Below are 13173 nucleotides of genomic sequence, written 5' to 3'. Positions count from 1 at the left end.
TTTGTCGGCTCTAGTTTCGCCTTAGGAACTCCCCACTTTCTTCCCGTAACCGTCGGTCTCATACTGTCCCGAGGTCGAGCATCGATAGCCCTCGAGGGATGAAACTTCTATCGTGATTTCGGGCCTTCGAGGTGTCATAATGATAGAAAATTGGACCCTCCGATTTTACCGTATACAGATAGTCCCCGCGTTTCTTAGAGTAAAACGACAAGAAACGACCTTAATAACCATCTTTTCGAATTTCCCGCGATAATGTTATGCTGATGACATTATACTCATGATATAGGCTTTTGTGGAAACCGAATCGTCTTGCTGACTTGTCTTTTAGCGTCTTTCAATGCACAATCTATCCTTGTCCTTCTAAGCGATAATATCACCACCGATTCAGTTTCCAAAATGTATTAATTGCGCCTGCCGATACGTCTTTGAAGGACATTGATGGCGCCATCGGTTGCATTTTTCAAAAGAGTATTGATTGTGCCCGCCAGTTACTATAAGGCACCGTGAAAATTTTTGCTCAAAAACCCGAGATCTCGTAGCATCAAGTTAGGAATATGTGTTAGAAATTTATAAAATTCTTGGTTCGGACCCTTTGGATTGATCTGTGCGTTAAAGAGTTAAGGAATAATGTTTTTTCAGAAGCACGTGTTTTTGTGGTCCATTATGAGGTCACATAATAGCTATGCAGACCGCATAGTCGCCGCAGAGTAAGGCAGTTTGATGGTTAATTTTGAGGTCAACTATGTGGCCAATTATGCAATCGCATAATCAATATACGGGCCGCATAGTCATCGCATATTCTCCTTGTAATTTTGCGAGGGGCAGTTCTGCGGTGCATTATGTGACCGCTGAACGGGTATGCGGACCGTATTCTTGTCGCATACCCGGGCAGTTTGATCATGTTTTGGGGGCCATTTTGCATTCCCTTTTGCGGGCCGCATGTCAATTATACGATCGCAGATTGTGTCGGGGCTCCTATTTTCTAACTTTTAAAACCCGACCCCATCCCATTAAAAACACCTCATTAGACCCCTTTTTATGCTATTCTACTGCAAATAGAGTTCTAGAGGGAGTTCTAGAGGGAAAAACTAACTCTCACCAAGTCACTACAATCCTTGCCCAAATCTTTGAAGGCTTTCAAGTAAAATTTGCTAGACCTTCATCCTAAAAAGTAAGAACTTGTGCCCTAATCTATGATTTCGAAATTTCTATTAAAATAAGTGATTAACAAGTGGGTTCATGGGTATAAGGATTTATATCTTACATGCATAAATGATAATAGGTTATGGGGAGATTGTGAGTTAAAAAGATAGCAATTGAGGTGTAAGATGATAAAAATCTCTCACAAAAGGGTCCTAAAATCACAATGCATACTTAGTGCTTGATAATATACTCAAATGAGCTAGAATCTTAATCATGACACTAATTTTTGGTTCAACTTGTAATTCTTATAAAATAGATTAAAGTTGCTAAGAGTTCCAGAATTTTGTAAGAATTTAAGGAAAGCTCTATTGAGGTAGGTATGGCTAAACCTCCCTCTTTTTAGAAATTGAGCTCCGTTGGTGTATATGTAACTGTTGAAAGACTGAAATCGGATTGATGCATTGATTGTTATTTCACATGAATTGGTTTTGCAATTATATATACGTGAAAGGTGTGCCTCAATGTTTTCAATATACTAATCTTGATAATTTAAAGATGTGTGAAGAATATGAACCATGTGTTGAAATGCCTAGACTTCAAGTCAAGATTAAAATTGAGATTGTCATGCCAACTATGTGAAATCTTGCCTATGCTTACAACTTAAATTGCTCTTGTATGTGCCTATTATCCTATATTGCAAAGGTTAACATTGAAAGTGGAAATGATGTGAAACGTGGCCTAGTGCCAAGTATGACGGGATAATTGTGGCCCCAAGTGCCATGAATTGATATATGTGTGATAAATATTAGGATGAGAAAATTAATGAAAAAGGAACAACATCTTGGGAAGACGGCCTAGCCGATCGGGCCGTGATCGTACGCCATGCCGAACACATGGTGGTATTGTGCTGATATTGAATATAGAAAATGAGAATGAGATGGTGATTGAGATACATGTCTCAAATGAGGCAACCTAGCCGATCGGGTCGTGATCAGATTCCGCACAAGAAAGCGGTGGTATTATGAATGATGATGAATGGTATTAAATGCCCCAACCTAAAGCTATGGAAATTATGTGATAGTTATATGATTATTTTATTTGATGATGTGGTGATCGTTTAAAGCTTTTGATTGATACTTGTGAATTCCTTGTTCCTGTATGATAGTTCTTGCATATGTACCTTTTTTGATTCTTTGTTTGTGTGTAAGGACCCCTCATGGGCTTTTGTAATCATATGTAAGGACCCCTTGTGGGCTTTTGTAATCGAATGTGTATGAATAAAAATTGTTTCTTTAATTCGTCTCTAATGTATACTATTTTCCCTTTATCTATGCTTGTGTAGAATCTAAGTGCATGACCCCATCGGTTGGTGCAAATATTGAGCCCGGGTTGGACTGATAAACTCGAGTCATCGGGACCCTGAATTTGAGTTGAATGCGAGTAGGGCTTCGAACCCCCAAATCGACACTTAGCCTTTAGACCCTATGATAATACTTGAGGGGGGATTCGCTCGGAAACTCGAGAATGGAGACTGCCTTTAGGCTTTCGAGAACAGTCCCCAAGTTGGGGTTTACTCGGGCCGTCTGAAAACTTGTCTTGAACTTAGTGTAGATAGCCTTAAGGCATTTTAGATAGATCTCGGATGAGGGACTGCCCAGATTTAGATAGTACCTTGAGGCCAAGCCCATATGAGTAGAGTTTTAAGTGCTTATTTTCTCCTTTAGAGGAGCCTTCGAAACCGGGTACCATCTGAGTCTTGCAATGACATCGATGGACCCTTGGAGAGATCCTCGAGATCGGGTACCATCTCGGGACTGTTGATGATGCTAATGGCTTTCTAGAGCCTAACTTCTTTTTGATAGAGGTCCTCGAGATCGGTTACCATCTCGGGACTTGCGATGTTTCCAAAGGCTTCCTGAAGCCTAACTTCTTTTTGATGGAGGCCCACAAGATCGGGTACCATCTCGGGACTTGCGATGATGTCCAAGGCTTCCTGGAGCCTAACTTCTTTTTGATGGAGGTCCTCGAGATCATGTACCATCTCGAGACTTGCAATAATGCCCAAGGCTTCCTGAAGCCTAACTTATTTTTTATGGAGGTCCTCGAGATCGGGTACCATCTCGAGACTTATTTAGTGCGGGGGTATCTGACCCCAAAACATCATACGATGTTTGTTAAATGGACAACATGGCTGCAAAGTGACCAAGGCGATCCCACCGGCACATCTTCCCAAAGTTATTTCGGCCAGCATTTTAATCGGCCTCTGAGGCAGGCCAATTGTCGCCATTTTTCCATATATAGGGTTGTTTCTACTTTTTTGGAGATTCCACCATTCTGAGTAGTTACCCTTCTCTTTCCTGCGCTAGGCCTTTTGCTATTTCAACATTAACGCTCTTGCCTAAATTCCTGCTCCAGTTCTATAATTTTGCTGTAGTCATGACTGCTACATCAGGATCCTTTCGGAGGGGAGGAGAGAGTTCCGTCTCCGGTTCTCGCCTTGTTGGCTTGGGTCATTTTGCTTCGAGAGGGGACTTTTCAGCGGAAAAGTGCCCTAATGCTCAAGACCAATGGGAGCATACCTTGAAGTTTACTTCTTTGATAGGAGAGGGGCACCTTGAGTTGGTGAGGAAAGACTATGGATGGGGGGGGGGGGGGGGAAGGTAGTACTACAGGTACCTTCCTTGGATGAGAATATTACGGGCCGTGCCGAGGGGTTTCTGAATGTGTTTACGTATCCTTTCATGCTGGGCCCCCTTGATAGGGTTGTGCTTGACCAAGTATCAGGTTACCTTGGCCTAGATTCACCCGTCATTTTGGTGGATAGTGTTGATGGCGAGGTTCTTTGCGTAGAAAGTAGGGTTTGAATTTACGCTCAGCCATCTTATCATGCTATACCATCCCTTTCATCATCGAGTTCTGTTAACCTTACTATGCCGGTCGACCATGCCTTTTGTTGATGATGATGAAGAAGACGAGAATCGAGAGTGGATGAGCCGATCCGTCCGAGCACGAACTGTTGATATTATCCCCGTGGAGTTTATGCTATTCCTTGAGGAATGGAATTATACACGTAAGTGGTACACTTGTGCCTTCACAGTTTTTCAATTATGGAGAGGGGGTGTTCAATTATGCCGGGCGAGGTTCCCGATCTGTCGGATTGGGTTCGGACGTTGGCGGCCCACTTGACTTACGATGAGCGTAAGTGGCGAGCTTTATCTCAGGATAGGTGAGGGGCAAAATACCACGGTATGTCGATATGTTCCCTTCCCTTCTTTTAGTTGGAAAAACACTTCCTCTTTTTGCATACTAACCCTGTTATTGTAGGCATCGGGGAGCCTTCCAAGACGAGGGCGTGCCCCCTTGGGGGAGAAGAAGGATCGCTAGTTTCTGTGCTAAAGAATGATACCAATAAGCAAGAGATACCTTTTTAGGGAGATGCTGCTCGAAGTAAGGCGAGCTTGGGCCGGGGGACCGGAGTGAAAGTATTGACTGAGCCTGTCACGCCCGTGATTTTTGGTTTTGGAGAGGCGGATTATCCTCCGCTGTCGTCTTATTTTTGAGGTACTTCGAGGGATACTCGAAACCCAGGATCATATGCACCGAGTGACTGTGCCTCGGTCGGGGCCGATTCATTCTGTGGTGAGTTTTTGGCACAGGCCTTTCGAGTTTCACACCTTCCCTTCCTTACAGAGTTTTTTTTATCGGATTTCGACAAGCTTAAGTCCGAGCTGCTTCGTCGTGAGGCCAGGCTGGGAAAGCTCTGGATGAGGAGAAATCCCTGAGTCCCCTTTGAAATGAAAGAGAAGTCGAGCTGGCATACTTACGGTATGGGGCGAGTCGGAGCTCGAATTATGAGAGCTACTTGAAGGAGCAGGTAGTTTTTGTTTTGAGCGAGTGTGTGTTCCTCCTTCTAGCTCCTGAGGCTAATGTTTCATTTATTTTAGTTGCAAAAAAAGGCGGAGGGCTTGGAGTGCCTTCGGGACGAGGTTGATCGAGCCAAGTGCAAGTATGATAAGTTAAATGCTCAGAAGGACGCTCATGTTTCGACGGACAAGGGTGATCTGGCTAAAGCTTCTGCCCTTGAGGTTCAACTTCTCTTAGCTCGTGATAATAGCTAGGTTCAAACATATATGATTACAAATTTCGAGACTAAGCTCTTGAAGATAAAGGCCGAGGTTGTGGGTGTCCGAGCTGAAGCTTTAATGAGCCGAAATAAGGCTGACCAGAAAGTGGTGGTCTATTTGAAGGACGTTGCCGATGCTCAAGCTAAGCTGAGAAAGATCATTGACCATGAATATAGGAGCAAAGAATACGCTCGGTGTAAGTCTCGGAGGAAAACCCTTGAGGAGATCTGTGCTAGGGGATTTGACCTCTCGGAAGAGTTGACACGGGCGAGGGCGGACGAACGTAGTGCTCGGTTACTTCTGTCCGATGCTGATGATAGCGAAGATGAGGCTGATGGGCCATAGCCTGCAGGGGGGATGTAGATTTTGCTTTCCGATTCTGTTTTTAAAGTATGTTTGTAAATGAAGCTTGTATTTTTCTGCATGTATGTGTAAAGAGGAAACCTCGCGGTTTTGTTTCTTTTGCATTTCTTTTTGCCTTTATTTTAGCCAGATGAACTAGTCTTTGAGTTTAGGGGAATCCTTAGATTCATGGTATGGCCTTTAGGCTCGTTGGGCTGGCCCGTAGGTCCTTACGCGTTTGGTCGATGCGACCTTTATGCTTTTGTTCTTAGGCATATTTAGGTCAACTGTTTTGGGCTCAGTCCCAGAGTCGGGCATCGACTCGAGCTCATTTAACCCTCAAGTTGTTGGATTTTAGGCTGGCGATAGTGGCTCTTACGCTTTTGGTCGATGTGACCTTTTAGTATAAGTCGGCGTTTGGGCTCTTACACTTTTGTTCTTAGGCATATTCAGTTAACTGTTTTGGGTTCAGTCTCCTAATTGGGTTTCAACTCGAGCTCATTCGACCTCAAGTTTTTGAATTGCAAGCTGGCCCTTAGGCTCTTACGCATTGGGTCGGTACGACCTTTTATATATGTGGGCTGGCGACAATGGCTCTAACGCCTTACGTCGATGTAACCGTTTATATATGTGGGCTGGCGGTAGTGGATCGTATGCCTTGGGTCGATGCGACCTCTAATATAGGCTTTAATTTTCCCTCGTTAAGGACTTTTTGAAATAATGTTTGGCCGACTCTTTGACGGTTTAACAAAAAACCTCGATTGTGAGTCATTATATGGCGATGATCGAGCACCTTGAGAGGTTTGGCTCGGAGGCTGAGTATCTCGAAGCCAGTGTTTAGGAGCTGACATGGCCAAAACTCTTTTTCCTATATCGAGGGTAGCCTGTTTAATCGGTTCTTTCCGAAATATATTCGAAGTAGTTAAAGGCATGTGATTTATTGCGATGGTCAGGCATCCCCGAGTCGCGTTAGTTTATGCCTTTAGTAAGGTCTTACAAGTTTTACATGCCTTTGAGGTCTTACACTTTTGGATACTTGGTACAAGTATGGTTCATGCCCTGCTTGAGGTCTTACAGATATTGTTGTTGCCTTATATAGGTCTTACGAGACCGAGGTTGCACGCATGTGGCCTTACGACTTAGGGTTTTGATAAGTCGATGGAGATGGTGATTAACGGCAATCCCCAAGTCATCGAAGGTTTCTTGGCTCGGGAGCCATTACTTGTGAACTTGGTGTTGCCTCATTGAGGGCTTATGATTTTGGAGTTTCCGACCCGGAGGTCGTGTAGCCTTGAGTTTTCGATGCCAGTCCCCGAGTGTTCGGGACGTTTTTGGCTCTGGAGTTATTTTGTGATCTCATTGTTGCCTCATTGAGGGCTTGCGAGTTAGGAGCTCTGACCCGCGGGTCGCATTATTTCAAGTTGTTGACGCCAGTCCCCGAGTATTCGGGGTGCCTTTTGGTTTTGGAGCCATTTTTTGCAAAAATATCGAGCTTCCTTGAAATGTAAAATGCTTTTGGGAAGTATTATTTGATTACTTGGTACAAGTATACATGTTTTTGCTGTTGCGGGCTCGGTTGTTCTATGTGAACACAGTTCGTTTGACCGTTTGGCCTGGTACATTACTTTCCTATTGAGCCCCTGTTTGGCGTATCTTGGCTTCTCCGAATAGGTGACCATCCGGGGGAATGGCCCCCAGTATTTGAGGCTAGTTGCAAAAGAATCCTTGAATACTTGTTGGATCTTCCTTAGATGGCATATAGATGTTGCCTTGCTAAAAACCTTGCCGGTAAAGCCCTTTTTGGGATAAAAACCTGGCCGAAGGAAAAGAGTGTAACACATGCTTTTTGAAACCTAAGGCATTCGAGTTGGAGAGTGCTTTGGCCATTCTGATCGGATACCTGCACTCAGATCAGTGTAGAATATAATTGAAAGAGAGAGGATATGGTCATACCTTAGCGTAGAGTGTGCCGGCGATGTTTCGGGCCCTGAAACATTTCAGTCGCCTATGATGAGAATGTGGTACGGTCCCCCGCTTTGCTTAGTCAGGGATAGCTGGGAGTGTAGTTTGTTATTGCTATTTTACTGTTTGTTTATACTTTGGCTCCTTCGAAGGTGGAGGTATCGGTGTCGGGGCCACATCGTGTACAACGAACATTTCTTTCGCCGCATGTTGTTCCTTGTAGACGGTCTTAATCCCATCTTTTGTGGGAAATTTCATCATTTGATAGAGGGTGGATGGCACTGCTCTCATGCAGTGTATCCATGGACTTCCGAGCAAGGCGTTGTACCTCATATCTCCCTCGATGACATGAAATTTGGCATTTTGGGTCGTGCCAGCCACGTTGACTGGAAGGGTGATTTCCCCTTCTGTTTTTTTACTTGCCATGTTGTTTTCATTGAGGACTCGAGTGGGGGGCATGATTTGGTCAAGCAATCCGAGTTGCTCTACCACCCTCGACCTGATAATGTTGGCCGAGCAACCTAGATCCACAAGTACACATTTAATTTGAAATGTATTTACGAGAAAAGAGATTACCAGTGCATCATTGTGAGACTGAGACAAGTTGTCGATGTCCTCATCGCTGAAAGTAAGGGCATCCTCGGGTATGTAATCCCGATATCGCGTTTCTCTGGTGATGGATATTTTTGTTCTTTTCATCATGGGATCTTGTGGAGCATCGATGCCTCCCAAAATCATATGGATGACATGTTGTGGCTCATTCGTTTCATTCTTCTTAGCCGCCTCTCTTTCCCGGAACTGGTTTTTGGCCTAATCGCTGGGGAATTCACGGAGGTGACCTTTACTGAGTAGTCTGGCTACTTCCTCTCGGAGCTGGTGGTAAGCCTCGATCCTGTGGCCGTGAATGTTGTGAAACTCACAAACTAAGTAATGATTTCTTTGCGAAGGATCTAATTGCATAGGCCTAGGCCACCTAGCATCTCTGATTTTACTGATGGCGAACACGATGTCTGATATATCTACGTTGAAGTTGTACTCCGACAAGCAAGGTGCCTCCTTTGGCCCTGTGTTCCTGTCGAATCCGGCTCTATTGACGAATCCCTGAAGGTTTTGGTCTCGGTCCATCCTTCGGTCATTGCGGGTTCTGTTATGCCTCGGGGCATTTCTCTTGTCGTCGGTGTATGGCTGGTACCTTTCCTTATTTGGCTTTGGCTCCTTCTCTAGAAGCCTGCTTGGGTATACCGAGCCCGATGGGGCTTCTAGTTGGTCGTCCTTGGCCCTGATTTTTTATTATTATCGGTTGTGAACGTCCGACCAGGTCATGGCGGGATATTCGACCAGGTTCTGTTTTAGTTGCTTCGAAGCCACCGAGCTTCTCTCATTCAGACCTTGAGTGAAGGCTTGTACTACCCAGTCGTCGAAGACTGGTGGTAGTTCTATACGTTCCATTTGAAAGTGAGATACGAACTCTCGCAGCATCTCGTTCTCCCCCTGCTTGATTTTGAAGACGTCAGACTTATTTGTTGCTACTTTGATAGCACCGACATGTACCTTTATGAAGGAATCTTCCCGCATGGCAAATGAGTCTATGGAGTTAGGAGCTAGGTTGTGATACCACATCATGACCCCCTTCGAAAGTGTTACCCCGAACTTCTTTAGTAAGGCAGACTCGATCTCATCGTCCTTTATGTCGTTTCCCTTCACTGCGCAAGTGTAAGCAATAACGTGCTCATTGGGGTCTGAGGTACCGTTGTATTTTGGAAGGTCTGGCATTCTGAACTTCTTTGGAATGGGTTTTGGAGTTGCTTCCTCTGTGAACAACATTTGTATTAACTTCTTCGAATCTACACCTTTCAGGATCGGGGGTGCGCCCAGGATTTGGTTGACCCTGGAGTTGTAGGTCTCGACCTTTTTGTCGTTGGCTTCTATCTTCTTCTCACCCAATTCGATCTTCTTTGTGAGGTCCTTGATCATCTTTACGATGGCGGGGTCAGCTACCGACCCGTTGTTGCTTGACCTCTCCGGTACCTGCTCAGCCGGGGGAGCCGTCCCCGGTGCTACTGTGCTGGCAGTTTTCTGGTGACTTTGCAGCTGAGAAATCGCTAGCTGTTATGCCTGCAACATTTCAAAAATAACGTGAAGGCTAACCTCTCGTTCTTCCCTAGCCGGGGTTTCCTGAGCTTTTTGTTGGTCTCTTTGGTTCACGCTCTTGTTAGTGTTGGAGCTTACATCGATGTGTTGAGAATCGCGTAAGACCGTGTCTACGGGAATCGGTTAGGGTGCGCTCTCAAGGTTTCGTAGTGTACTCCAACACCTGAAACATCCACACCATTTTCTTCGTGGTTCTCAAGATTGTTGTTCACCGAGTCAGACATTTTGATCTCAAATCAAAGATCTTGGGCAAGAAAAAGCATGAAAGATAACTTGTGTTATGTAGTTAAACCAGCAAAAAAATAATCACCATTATTTTTAGCCCACGGTCGGCGCCAAACTGTTTGAAAATGGTAATAACAATTAAATTTGATTTAGTGGTTCTAAAAATACATGATCTATTTTTATGGTAGTTGTTAGGTAGTTGATGCTATGTGAAAGACTTAGAAATGAAATAAGAGCTTAAAAACGAGATGTTGATCAAACCGAATCGCTATCAATTGGGGCCTCGAGCTTGCCAATTCGAGGGCCTCGGGGTCGAGTCCGAATCTCGGTTGGGAGCTATCGAGGATGGGGAATAACAATTATAAACAAAGCAATGACGGCTCTTTATGGCTAGTAATAAGCAATAAATGAAGAACAATAGATAGAACACAATAAATATGATCATTCAAAGAGATAACGAGACCAAGAGAATGTGTTAGAGAGCAGAGATAATGTTCTAGTATATTTAGTATAGAGCAACATATGTTTACAAAATGATAAGAATCCCTTTTATATAAGAGGGGGAATCCCAACATAATGTAAGTGCATTTATTACAAAGATATGGAGATGGGACACCTAGTTAATGCTTTGATATGGGCTCAAACTAGTTTGACAGATTTTGTCGGTTCTAGCTTCGCCTTGGGAACTCCCCACTTTCTTCCCGTAACCATCGGTCTCATACTATCCCGAGGTCGAGCGTCGATAGCCCTCGAGGGATGAAACTTCAACCGTGATTTCGAGCCTTCGAGGCGTCAAAACGATGGAAAATTAGCCCCTCCGATTTTACCGTATACAGAACTCCACACATCACCATGCGATGTATGAAAACAAGCATTAGTAGTAGTATTATTTAAAGGAAAGGGTAGCCTGGTCTGCCTTGCCAAGGGGCATACAATTCAAGTGTCATCAGAGTTCTTATGATAGTGATTCTGGAATCCAACCATGTTTTTCAAAGTCCTTATAGGCACATGTCCTAAGCTCTTATGACATAAGGCTACATTCATTATTCTATTCTTTGTGATCATATTTAGAGTAGGTGGGTTTTTTGGAATTATTAGCCTAGGAATTGTACTGGAAACTTGAGCTTGAATATCAGTTGTGTTGAACCCTGCAGGGTAGAAAATATAAAGTCCATCATCTTATCTACCAATCCCCTTCACCTGTCCACTAGAGAGGTCCTGAAAAATGCAGAATTCAGGAAAGAATATCACTGCCCATCTCATCTCTTTTGTTAGCTTTGAGACAGATAACAGATTGTACTTGAAGTCAAGTATATGAAGTACATTGCTAATTGTTTGGCCCTGAACAATATAAGATGATCCTATGTGACTAATGGGAGCAACATTTCTTTTAGGAAGTTGGATTGTACCCATTTTGCTATTAGTCAATATCTTAGGATTAACTAATAAGATAGACTGTGCACCATATGACTTGAGGCACCTGAGTCTACTATCCACTTACCCAACACTTCTGGATTCACTATATAAGATGACATACCTGCTGACAGTGGTGTAGTTGAGTTGTTGCCCTCATGTCCTTTTCCCAGTAGTTGAATTATTTGCTGGTATTATTTTTGAGTGAACTGTGGAACACTGAGCATCAAATTTTTTGTCCATATCCAGACATTGCACCATGTTGCACTTGTGAGGTACCTACAAAATTAGATGTTGTAAAAGTTTGATTGTTCCCTATAACACATGTTTCTTCCTGAGAAAAATGAGCTACATTTCTTGAGTCAGCTTTTTTCTTAGTCTCAAAGTCTGGAGGATATCCACTCAACTTATAACATGTCTCCCTCGTGTGCCCTTTAAAATTGCAATAGTCACAGTATAGAGTATTCTTCTTGCTTTGTAGTTGCTTCCTCCAGTATAACTATGTCCACTCGGGTAATTGTTGTTGAGTCTTCCAGTATAAGTATATTTCCCTGGGACATTATTATACCGTTTTCCACTGAACTGACCAGTACTATTGTTTGGAATGCCTTTTTTATTGCTAAAGAAGGCAGTGCCTTTAGTAACTTCAGATATATGTGAGGAAATGACACATAGATCTTCTGCTCTCCTCAGAAATGATCATAACATAGGCTTTATTGATGGAAGGAATATGCACCACGTTCAAAATCTGATTGTTGGACTAAGAGTATGATTCATTTAGCCCCATAAGTAAATTGTAGTAACCTTTGATACTGAAAATGTTCAACATACTTTTTTGATTCATCACAACCACAGCCAGGGTAGGGCATAAGAGAATCAACTTCTGCCCAAAATTCTTTCAACTTAAAGAAGTAAGTAGACACAAATTATATACCCTGAGTTAGTGTAGCAATTTGCTTGTGGATATATAACACACTAGAGCCATTTACTTTATCAAATCTCTTCTTGAGATCTCATGACTGAATTTATCATCTCTTTCCTCAAACGAAGGATTCCCCTTAGCTTTGAGCCCTCTGTCCCACACATCTATCTAGAAGCAAGTGTAGTTCACGGGTTCCATCGAATGCTCCTATTTCTCGACAAAGATCATGTGAGTGTGCATTTATGCTTCGGATGCTTCACCATAGAATAGATTGATCCAGTTCCCGTTCTTTTCCGGTGCACTCGCTTTATATCTTTGACACACAAGGAAGGACGCGGTGGGAAGGAAGCAGCCTTAGCCTCTGTCTGGCTGATTATTCCGCTGGCATCTCGCATTCACGCCCCTATTTGACTGTCGCTCGGGGATGTAGTTGTAGATAGGTTAGTCTTAGTGGGTCGTTGGCTCCACCTGTTATCTCCTTCTACGACATGTTGTTGTCGTCGCCATATTCCATATGTCACTTAGTCATCTCTGCCTTGCTGCGAGTCAACACCTCCGAAAGAAACGAAGGACTTCATTCAATGACCCCGTGATTGCCCTCTGAACAATCAGAATAAGGCAAAGCTTGAAGATAAGTTTTGTACTCAATTAATTTCTCAGTCCATCTAGTCGGGTAGGCGCCAGCCGGTTTTTCGATCAGATCTCCCTAAAAACCGTACGTGCGGGTCCAAACCACTCGAGGCATATACCATACCACTTAGTAATTCAGCACTTACTAAGTTCATAGTCCAAGAGAGTACTATTGCATTGCATTTTTCTTACAATTCATAAAGAGACACATCGAATTTCTCCTTAGGATATCTACAATCCACAAACCTTAACCTACTTTTT

The 13173-nt window shown here is 43.5% G+C and overlaps 1 pseudogene; it reads left to right on the top strand.

Annotated features, from left to right (window-relative positions):
• Positions 1 to 12375: 12375 nt before the first annotated feature.
• Positions 12376 to 12899, top strand: LOC138875150 (uncharacterized; annotated as a pseudogene).
• The last annotated feature ends 274 nt before the right edge of the window (positions 12900 to 13173 follow it).

Source organism: Nicotiana sylvestris, chromosome 1, assembly GCF_000393655.2.
Source record: "Nicotiana sylvestris chromosome 1, ASM39365v2, whole genome shotgun sequence".
Lineage (NCBI taxonomy): Eukaryota > Viridiplantae > Streptophyta > Magnoliopsida > Solanales > Solanaceae > Nicotiana > Nicotiana sylvestris.
The sequence above is the reverse complement of the archived record's forward strand: the minus strand, read 5'-3'. Positions and strand labels throughout refer to the sequence as shown.